This window comes from Fundulus heteroclitus, unplaced genomic scaffold, assembly GCF_011125445.2.
Source record: "Fundulus heteroclitus isolate FHET01 unplaced genomic scaffold, MU-UCD_Fhet_4.1 scaffold_766, whole genome shotgun sequence".
Lineage (NCBI taxonomy): Eukaryota > Metazoa > Chordata > Actinopteri > Cyprinodontiformes > Fundulidae > Fundulus > Fundulus heteroclitus.
In genome coordinates this window covers 42,584-53,555 of record NW_023397215.1, presented here as the reverse complement: position 1 = coordinate 53,555, position 10,972 = coordinate 42,584, and the positions used below count along the sequence as shown (strand labels likewise).

General features: G+C 52.7%; 1 pseudogene; it reads right to left on the bottom strand.

The window, feature by feature from the left end:
• Positions 1 to 1,049: 1,049 nt before the first annotated feature.
• On the bottom strand, positions 1,050 to 10,824 carry LOC118561943 (annotated as a pseudogene).
• Between the last annotated feature and the right edge of the window lie 148 nt (positions 10,825 to 10,972).

Sequence of the window (10,972 nt, the reverse complement as noted above, 5' to 3'; positions counted from 1 at the left end):
AGACCTTAAAGCCGGCTTTTATTCAGCTGATGCCCACATCCTCCTTTAGCTCTTAAAGAGCGGACCGGGCTCAGAACCGTGGTTCTTTAAGTGGCTATAAAATACAGCAGCTCTTTCTCAGGTCCACACCTGGACCCGACCCGCTGGCAGAACCGTGAACGGACCTGCAGGATCGGACTCGGTCCAGTTAGTAAAGAACCTTCAGACGACAGACTGAACATAGTGGTTCACAGGACCAGACTGGGTCAGAAAGTGGTTCTGTCAGATCAAACTGGGTCACACTGATTGCAGGTACTGATCATGTGACCCTGTGGTCCAAACTCACCTGAAGGGCCCGGAGGGCCGAGAGGAGCGGAACCAGGAGCGGAACCAGGACCAGAACCAGGAGCAGAACCAGGAGCAGAACCAGGAGCAGAACCAGGACCAGAACCAGGAGCAGCTCCCCGAGCGTCCACCACCACCGTCAGCCCCTTGGCGCGAGACTCCGCCCTGTTTCAGACAGGAAGTGATGTCAGAGAGGGAAGCAGGCGATCCGGGTCAGAGCGGTGAAACCGGACCGGCGCCGCACCTGAGGGTGGAGGTGTAGTAGCGCAGGAGGCGGAGCAGCTCGGCGCCGTGGCAGTCTGGGTCCGCCCACACGGGGCTGCAGGCGGGAGACGGTGAGCAGAGCTCGTCCCGCTCTTGTCCCTGGTTCCTGACGGAGGAACCGGATCAGAACACGTGAAACACGGAAACCAGAACCGCGCCGGGTTCACCACGGCGAGATAGTTCTAGCTGATTTCTGCCCCATCCTCTCCTCAGGACAATCTCAGGGGCCCGGTTATCGGCCCGGTTCTTAAGACTCTCCTATGCCGTGTTAAGAGGGTTCTGGTCGACCCGGAAGGACTCAAACCGGGCCTGTTCCACGTTCTGGGTCGGCGCTCCCTGAGGACGAGCTCGCCGCCTGCTGAGGAACCTGAGCAGGCCAAAGCCCGGTTCTGTAACCAGCCCGGTTCTTCCCGTCTGGCACCAGAACGTTCCTGAGGGAGATCTGCGGCGGTTCTGGTTCCTATCGGACCGGACCCAACACGCGGTGCGAGCAAACCCGGTTTTTATCGGGTCGGGTTTTGAAAATCAGCAGACAGCTTTTAAATCCTGCCGTGTGAACCCAGCAGTCTGGTTCTGGAGACCCGGTTCTGTGTAAAGTTCTGTCAGGAACACGGCTGCTTACCAGGCAGGCACACAGCTCCAGAACCCAGCAGCACGCTGTAGAACCTGGACTGGGGCGACTGGGTCGGGCCAGCTACCGGTTCTTCTGAACCAGAACCGGGGTGTAACTGGACCGGGGAACGCTGACAGCTGGAACCTGCAGAGAAACAGAGACTGAATGATCCGATCACCACCAGAACCACCTAGTGGTCCAAACTCTTGGTCAGTGAGGATAAAACCAGTCCTGGAAGTTCTGGACGGCCCAGTGGGTCCGGGTCGGGTCTCTGCTAGAGTCCAACCTGTGGAACAGAACCAGAGCCTGGTCCAAACAGCTGGCCGGGTTCTGGGGAGGGGAGGAACGTTCTCCACCTCCACACCAACAGCTGACCCGGATGGAGAACCAGAACCAGCTGTCTGATCTCCAGAATGGGTCTGGGTCTGCTCCAGAACCCGCCCAGGTGATGTGGATTCTGGTCATTAGCTAGAAAACTTTTAAATAAACATCAACTCTCCAGAACCTTTGTTGTCATGGCAACATGGATAAAACGCAAACTAAGCCTGAAAATACTAAGAAATTATTATTCAGTCAAATATCCACAAATTAAGGCACTTGGTTAATTAAAAAGTTCTACTAGTTATATTTCAGTCAGAATTCACCTAGAAAACTTTAAGATGGTGGAACTAGAAATTAACTCATAAACTCGTTAATAATGAGAAGCTGAGTCAGCGGAATCATTCAGACCAATCAGAACGCAGCATTCACCCAGACCGCTTTATGGCGTTATGAGGCGGATAACGCCTGACAGGCGTCCATTTCTGATAATGCTCCATCCCTCACGGGCGCCACGGGACGGCGGCCTATCATCATCTTCCTTCTTCCTGCTCCACCAGGTGTTCACCAGGTGTCCAGCAGGTGATGCAGGTGATGCAGGTGATGTTAATGGGATTTCAGAAAGCAGCCCTGCAGGACCTGCAGACGCCAACATGGCGGCGAGGTCACCTAGACACCACCGAGCACAGAAGCTCCTGGAAGCAGCCAGGTGAGTGAGGAGGAGGAGTTAAGGACAGGTGAAATGATGAAGGTGGAAAGGCTTCAGCCAATCAGCAGAGGCGTTACGGAGAGGTTAGAAAGAGAAAAAGGACTGATTCAGCCAATCAGCAGAGGAGGAGGTGAGAGAGGCTGGAGGTTTGTGGGATAAACAGGAAGAGGAGGAGGAAGAGGAGGAGGAAGAGGAGGCGTGTGTACCTTCAGTCTGATCATCCGATGATCTTCGTCCAACATTCTTGTCACAGTCCTCTTCTTCCTCTTGTCCTTCATTAAACACAGGATGAGGCAGATCCGTCTGATCTTCCTCAGACTGAGCTGGATCTTCACAATAAGAGTCTGCAGGTTGTATCTGTTTTTCACAATAAGAGTCCACAAGTTTGGCATGTGTTGTATTTTCAGAATAAGAGTCTGTAGGTTCTGCTGGTTTTTGTTTTTCAAAAGAAGAGTCTTCAGGTGGTTCTTGATTTTCAAAATAAGAGTCCTCAGATTTAATCTGATTTTCACAATAAGCGTCCTTAGGTTGTTTTTGTTTTTTAGAGTCCACAATTGTTGTACTTTCAGAATAAGAGTCCTCAGGTTGTTTTTGATTTTCAAAATAAGAGTCCTCAGATTTATTCTGATTTTCACAATAAGAGTCACCGGGTTGTTTTTTAGAGTCCACAATTGTTGTACTTTCAGAATAAGAGTCCTCAGGTTGTTTTTGATTTTCAAAATAAGAGTCCTCAGATTTAATCTGATTTTCACAATAAGCGTCCTTAGGTTGTTTTTGTTTTTTAGAGTCCACGAGTGTTGCACTTTCAGAATAAGAGTCTGTAGGTTGTTTTAGATTTTCACAATAAAAGTCCTCAGATTGTTCCTGATTTTCAAAATAAGAGTCCATAGGTTGAATCTCATTTTCAGAATAAGAGTCCTTGGGTTGTATATGTTTTTCAGAATAAGAGTCCTCTGGCTGTGTTTGCTGTGTCAGATTTTCAAAATAATCCTCCGATTTGTGGACTTGAGGTAGGATTTTAAACATTTCAGGGAAAGCAGAATTTATCGGCTGTAACTCACTGGAGGGTCTCTGAAGGGAGCCGATTTCAAAATAAGAGTCTTCAGGCGGCGTGTGTAGTGAACCGTCAGGATGAGAGGAATCAGGAGCAGAGGTGACAGGATTTGTTTTACACAGGAAGTCCTCTGGGTGTGTTGGTTGGGTCATATTTTCACAATAAGAGCCCTCTGGGTGCATTTCTTTTGAGATATTTTCAGAATAAATGTCCTTCAGGTTTGCTTCCCTTGTCAGTTTTTCAGAATAAGAGCCTCCTGGGAGGATGTTTTCTGTGATATTTCTACAGCAAGCGTCCACCCTTTTAGTTTTTTCTGTGATACTTTCACAATAAAAGTCTTCTGGGTGTATATTTTCAGTCGTGTTTTTGCAGCAGGAGACCTCCAGGGTGAATTTCTCCACACCATTTTCAGAATAAGAGTCCTCAGAGTGCATTTGTGTGTTGCTTTCAGAGTAAACCTCTATATCTATGTACTCTTCATGTCCCGTCTCCTTCTCTGCAACCTCTCCTACTTCCTTCTGATGACCTTTCATCACTTCCTCCTCCTTTCTTTCCTGACTCTGCACCTCCTCTAACTCTGCTTCATTTCTCTCACCTTCCTCCCTTTCCCCCTCCTCCTCTTTGCTCCTCCTCTTCCTCCCCTTTAACTGCTGCTCCTGCTTTTCCCCACCAACTGACTCCAAACCTTCACATCTTCTATTCTTTGCCTCCTCGTTCTCCTCCTCCTCTGCCACCTCCCTGTCCTCCTTACCTTCTGGGCGCTGCGTGCAGCTTTCAGCGTCTGCTTGCTCCTGCACACCAGGAGGCCTGTGGAGGCTGAAGGTCTCCTCCAGGAGTCTGGAGCACTGCAGCGTGTGTGAGCTGAGGGCAGCAGGAGGCGTTGCTGGACGGACCTCAGAGCTCCGCCTCCTCTGCGTCTCCCCATCGGGCTGCGCTGAGGTTCTGGCTCGGTGCTGCAGGCTGATGGACTGGGTCAGGGAGCCTTTCTGGGGGGAGAAAACGAGGAGGCGCCGGCAGCTCCGTCAGCTCCACGTACTCCCCTCCGAGTCGTCGCTGCTCGCTGCTGATTGGCTGGCTGTGGCTGGAAACGGGAGGAGCTTCACATCCATCCTGGAGCGGTCCGGATCGTCGCCGGCCCTCGCCGAGGCCCCGCCCCCCTGGGTGGAGGTGTTCTGGGGCCGAGTGATGAACTGCGGGTGGACCACGTCCTCCCAGGGGACCCTGAAGACGTCTCCGTGGGCCTGGAGGACACAGCGCTCCAGCCTGGCGGCTCCTCGCCGCTCCCGTCCCGGTTCACAGAGTCAGCCAGGCCATGCTGAAGAGCGCCGTCAGAGCTTGGAACCGGCACCTCCTGCTGCTCCACATGACGGCCGCCCGCAGAAACGCTGCACAGGAGCAGGCGGGGCCTGACGGAGACGCTGCTCCTGCAGGAGGCGCTCCAGCAGCGGCAGCAGGAGAAGAAACCAGCAGGTAGACGTCTTTCCCCTGGATGGAGGAGGTGCTGGTCCAGAAGCACAGCGCTGGACCACTATATTACTCATGGATGCACAGAGGGCCAGGCCTTCATGACGGAACAGCCAGACCAGAGAAGGAGACTGAGGAGAGAGGAGCGAAGGAGACAGGAGAAGGAGAGAGGACAGGTAGGAGACAGGAGAGAGGAGACAGGCAAGCGGGAGACAGGAGAGAGGAGACAGGAGGAAGACAGGAGAGAGGACGAGAGGAAGAGAGCACAGGATGAGAGGAGAATGAGAGGAGACAGGAGACGAGGAGACGAGGAGAGAGGGACAGGACGCGAGTGGAGACAGGAGAGAGGAGACCGGAGAGAGGCGTACATGGAGAGTAGTGAGGTGACAGGATGAGAGGATGACAGGAGAAGAGGAGACAGGAGAGAGGAGACAGGAGAGAGGAGACAGGAGAGAGGGGAGAGAGGAGAGAGGAGACAGGAGAGGAGACAGGTTAGTCACCTTTGTAGCAACAAAACCTGAACGCTGCAGATTCTGCTGCCTCCACCATGAAGCTCTGAACGTCTTCCTAAAACAGATCGCTGGAGAACACCTGAGAACACCTGAGAACACCTGAGAACATTGGCTTTTAACACTTTCCACACATCCTGGGTTGGATGTAGGTCTGGGCTTTGACTAGGCCGCTCTGAGGGTTGGAAGGCGTCCCTGTGGGGGAGTGGTGCTATAGAGAGAAATAATGTGACGAGGACCTGGAGGAGAACTTCTCTTTTCACACATTAAAACATAATGCGTTATTTTATGTTTCAAACATTTAAAAATTGTTTCACTAAAATTCTAGATTCAAATTAATTTATCTTCATTTAAAATAAACCTTCTGCCACACAGAATATTGTAAATAACTGCCTAGAAAAACCAAAACTTGACAGGAAATATTCTGTCCTCTTTACAGTCAGAGGCTCAAACACCAGGAGGAGCCTGGTTCTGGTGGAGGTTTTCCTCTCCACTGTCGCTTCATGCATGCTGGGTATGAGGGATTGCTGCAAAGCCATCAGCTGTCCTGTGAGGCTGGATTCATCCAGGAGGAGTGATGCTGCAGGTTAATGGCTGGATGCTACTTGCTAAGTTTCCTAAACAACTAGTTTCCCCTTTAGTTTAAATCTAGTTTTGTTTCGTTTCCTCTGCCTGCCGTCTACGTCAAGGCGCCACAGGAAGTCCTACCAATCTGCCAGGGATGTAAACGTTCGGCCTGGTGAACTCCACCAGAAGCAGTTTCAGGGGGTTAAATGTCTGATGTCTGTCAAAAATTAAAAGCATGGATGTTTTTCTCTGCACAGCTCTGAGTCTCAGCCTCAGGCAACCAGCAGAAATGAAAAAGCTCACGGGGTGTGAATGCTTCAGCGCTGCAGACGGTAAACAGGGGTTGGGTGACGGGATGGAGAGCAGGTAGCGACAGACGGACACAGGGTGGACTCACACAGGCTTCCTGCTGGAGGAGCTGCAGAAGCTGCTTGGAAGGGAGCAGGAAGTGGATGAGGTAGCGGAGGCCGTCTCCTGTGAAGCTGCTGTCCACCACGCTGAGGACCTGAGCCAGCAGGGAGGGCGACGTGGCCTGGAAGGGCGGGTAGAGCGCTGCCAGAACCTTCTGGATGCAGCGGTCCAACGATTCAGAGTCCTGGAGGGAGACAGAACAAGGTGAACATCCACTGAACCAGAGTTTCTCTGAGTCCCTGCTCAGGTTCTGCCATCATCGGGTCAGAACTTCCTGTCTGGGTCTCCACCAGCAGGAGAAACTCCGGGCGGAGATATCAGGAACCATGAAGATGGCTCCATCGACCATGTGACTCCAGCACCAGAGCTTCACTCCCCCAGTTTCTGTGAGGAGCCGCAGCTCTGCTGGTTATAATGGGAGCAACAGTGAGGAGGAGGAGGAGGAGGAAGAGGAGGAGGACCACCACCCAGTCTGGCTCCCAGCTGAATAAAACTGATCTTTTATTCACATTTAGGACCTTTTCATCCTGAGATCCCTGACAGCAGTGACATAAAAGCAGAGCGCCCCACCCCCCCACAGGCCCACCTGTCCACAGCAACCCTCACCTGAGCAAGGACCAAGGGACTCTCGATCTCCACAGTTCATGCCATAACCTCCTGGATCCTTCATCAAACCATCCATAAGTGTCTGAAGACAGAAACTGCAACTCCCAGAATGCACTTCACCCATAGCCAATCAGAGCTTTGCCTCCTACAGCATGCAAACACCTGGTCACTTAATTAAACAGGTCAGAAAACGCTGCAGCAACGATGCGTTGGCCGTTTTATTGCCACGACACGAGTCGGGTTCTGGTAGTGACATCAGAACCAGGCCACAGCGGTCCAATGGGCTGCCAGGCGCTGGAGGAGGCAGGAAGCATCGCCATGGCGGCCGATGACCAGCCCTGGTACTGAACTCTGACAGCAGGCCCGGCTCAGTGCACCAGAACCGCAGAGCCGAGTCTCTGTTGATGGACCCATTCATTTGGTTCTGAAGTACTGGGCGGGTCCAGCAGACGGAGGCGAGCCACCAGCTGTGGTTCTGGTGAAGTTCAGGTTAATTTCTAGAAAAGGCCTCCTGTGTTCCGGTTAGGGTTGATGCCTTTAGATGAACTGGTTCTGGTTCTGGTTCTGCTGGTTGGGACGGATACTCGGCCGTCTGTCCCTGCAGGAACATGATTCATCCTCCCGGTGACGCAGAACCAGTTCCTGCGGGGCGGGTCAGCCTCAACGTGTCAGAACATCTGCAGGAACTCTGCTCCCTGATTGGCTGAGACCCGTCACATGTCTGGGGTCTCCATGCTGGATCAGAGGTCCAGCACTAACTGATTAACCAGGTTACTCTGGGTTAACGCTGGTTAGTTGAAATGGTTTAACTCATGTTAGCGTCTAGTTTAGTTACTAGTTAACCTTAAACCAGCCTCCAGGCTAACGCTAGCTGGGTTAGCGCTCCTAACGGGTCGGGTTAACCCGTTTAACCGGTACCAGCTGTGACAGCTCACCTGGTCAAAGCAGGTGAGGTGTGATCCGGCCAACCCGTCACAATAAAAGCTTGTTAACTCCACAGCCTGAATATGGACCCAGTGGTTCTGGAAACAGGAAACCAGGTCCAGTTGCTGAAATGACCAGAATAGTTCTGCTTGTCGTAGGACCTTCAGGTTCTGGAGGACTAGAAAACCAGCTTACTTCCTCCAGAACCAGCCGTGACGTTTGGACTGGTCAGAAGAACCGGCACCATCTAACTGGGTCTCTAACCTGCAGGAGGTCTGGAGCGGCAGGACTCCCTGTAGGCAGAGGTTCTGCCGGGCCCGGTTGGCTGCGGCATGCTGCGACCCGTCTGGAGACGGTTCTGCTCGTTTCCTCTGCTGCCGTCACATTCCTGGACCGGCGCTGCCGGGCCTCACGGCGCCGCGGGCCGACGATGCTGCCTCAGATAGCGCAGGAACGTTGCCAGGGCAACATCCACAGAAACCAGCGGTTCTGTAACGGCGCCGATCCAGAACCTCCAGAACCAAACAGAACTTTATCTGACGGTGTGAAGCAGCTGCTGCAGAGAGAACCGAACCCAGCGGGAGGAATCCTGCTGCCTCCGTGGATCCAGAACCGACCCGACCCGGCACCCTGGAGGTCCGGCCCGGTTACAGCCTGCCGGTACCGAGCCGGACCGACCGTTGACCCGGCCGGCGCCGTGGAGATGACTTCCAGAAGCGTGTCCAACGCGATCCACACGGCGAGGCGCCGGCGCCAGGACCAACCGGGTCTGCGCTGGATTTACTGGAACCACAGAGCCGTCGGTCAGAACATCAGAACCTGAGCATTCACCAGCGCCGCTCAGAACCACTTACGGGCTCAACGACTGGAACCGGGCCGAGCGAGGCCCGGCAGCAGCCAGCACGCCATCTTCCTGCGCCGGGATCACAGGATTCTGGTTCTGAGCAGGATCCGGACCGAGCCGTCAGAAACAGCAGCTGGACCAGAACCGTCCTGGTCTCTAATTCTATTGTAGAGACCAGAACCACTAACTGACCTGATCCAGACCGGGTCATCGGACCTGATACCTCCTGCTCAACGTGATCACCAACATCATCCAGAACCTTCTGATTGGTTCTGAAGAGGTCCGGTTTCACAGCAACCATGAAGAGAAGGTCCGACATGAAACCCAGGTGAAGCCCGGTTCCAGAACTTGGTTCCGACCGTCCGATTGTGACTTCAGACCAGCGGCACCATCAGCAGAACCCAAAGTGCTTTCCACACATCTGATTCAGAACCGAACTGCCGACCCTTTAATTGGAGCGCTGAGGATTGAGCTGCCGTCAGCCAATCAGAACCGGTTCTGGAGTTCTGGACCTTCTCACCTGAGCTGCTAGAGTTTCTTCACCTTCAGACGTTCTCAGGCAGAACTTGTTCCACCACGTTGAGCCGGGTCATCTGTCAGAACTATTCTGACTGCAAGCTGAACCCACATAGTTCTGGTTCCTGTCTCAGCACGTCCTGCACACGCCCAGTTTACCTGCTGTCTCCATGGTTACGGCGCTTCGCCCTGCTCAGGTGTGTCATCACCTGAGTCACTGTTTTCACTGCTGCTGTTTATGAAACAAAGACTCACGTTGGCGTCCACGTTCTGATTCTGGACCGCACCGGAACCGGTTCTCCTCAGAACCACAGAATTACTGTGGTTCTGAGGAGAACCCTCAGAGTAAAACTCCACTTTCCCCTGGGCCCTGAAAGCATCACGAGACGTTTGGAAGAGGAGGAAACCAGCAGCTAATGCTGGGAACCGCAGGTTCTGTTAGGAGGCAGAGGAGGACCCGGGCCGCAGCAGAACCAGAAACGGGTCACCAAGGATCAGAACAATTAGCAGAACCGGTCCGACCCAAACATCAGAACAATTAACAACAATTAAGTCCTCAGTGTTCATTTAGTGCTAATTATAATCAGCTGGAAGTCCTGATGGCCGTTAATCAGCCCTGGTTAGTCGGCCCCTAGTTAACTGACCATTAGTTAACTGACCATTAGTTAACTGACCATTAGTTAGTTGACTGCTGGTTAGTTAACCGTTGGTTAGTTGACCCTGGTTAGTTAACTGCTGGTTAGTTGTCTCCTAGCCCTAACCTGCTTGTCTTGCTGGTAAAGGTCAGATCAGCAAAATGCTGATTTTTCTCATCAAACTTCTACATTCAGGTTTATTATTATAATTTTGCCTTCAGACCCTAAATAACGGTAAATAAAAGTAACCTAGTGATAGTAATAGTTAGTAATAGTTAATAATAGTTAATAATAGTAATAGTTAGTAATAGTAATAGTTAGTAATAGTAATAGTTAATAATAGTTAGTAATAGTAATAGTTAGTAATAGTAATAGTTAGTAATAGTAATAGTTAGTATTAGTAATAGTTAGTAATAGTGACCTCCATGACGGCGGCAGGATGCAGCACTGCATTAAATCTGAGCCGCAGACCAGAACCGCTCTCAGCGGTACCGCCACATCAAGCAAAGACGGATCCAACCGGTCAGAACTTCTGAGCAACCTGTGGAGCAGTAACTCCTTCAGAGGTCCACATTCCATCGTGACGGGTCCAGAGGAGAACCACGGTCAGAACCTCTCCACAGCGTCTGCCCGCTAGAACCGGTCCAGAAGCATGAGAGACAGGTTTTGGGTCCTGATGAAGAGCTGTGGAACCGGTTCTGGAAACCAGGCATCAGAACACGCAGCATCGCAGCCTGCATCCGGAGCGGTCTGGTCCGATGGGTCCGGTTTGGCTCAGTCAGAACCAGCTGGATCTGTAGTTCTGCACTCTGACTGCCGGGTCTGAGCTGCAGTTAACCGCCCTGCTGCTGCTGCACCTTACCCCCTCGGGTCGCCCCAGGAGAACCCGACACCGGCCGCCCCTCCCCCGCCGGGCCGGGCCGGGCCGGGCTGAGCGGGTCGCGGTCTTACCATGCTGGGTGCAGCCGGCCGTCAGAACCATGATCCCGCCTCGGAGCCGTCTGAGCGTCTCTCTGCCGTCGGCTCTGACCCCCACGTTAGGCTCCGCCTCCCAGCTGCCAGTCATTCCTCGCTGGAGCCGCTCCTCCTCTTCCTCACCTCTGCTGCTCCCTGCTGGCCGGGTCAGAACCTGCAGTCAGTTCTGCTGCTGGTAGAAACAATGAGCTCAAACCCAAACAGCCTCAGTGATCAGAACCAATCCGGTCATGACTGCA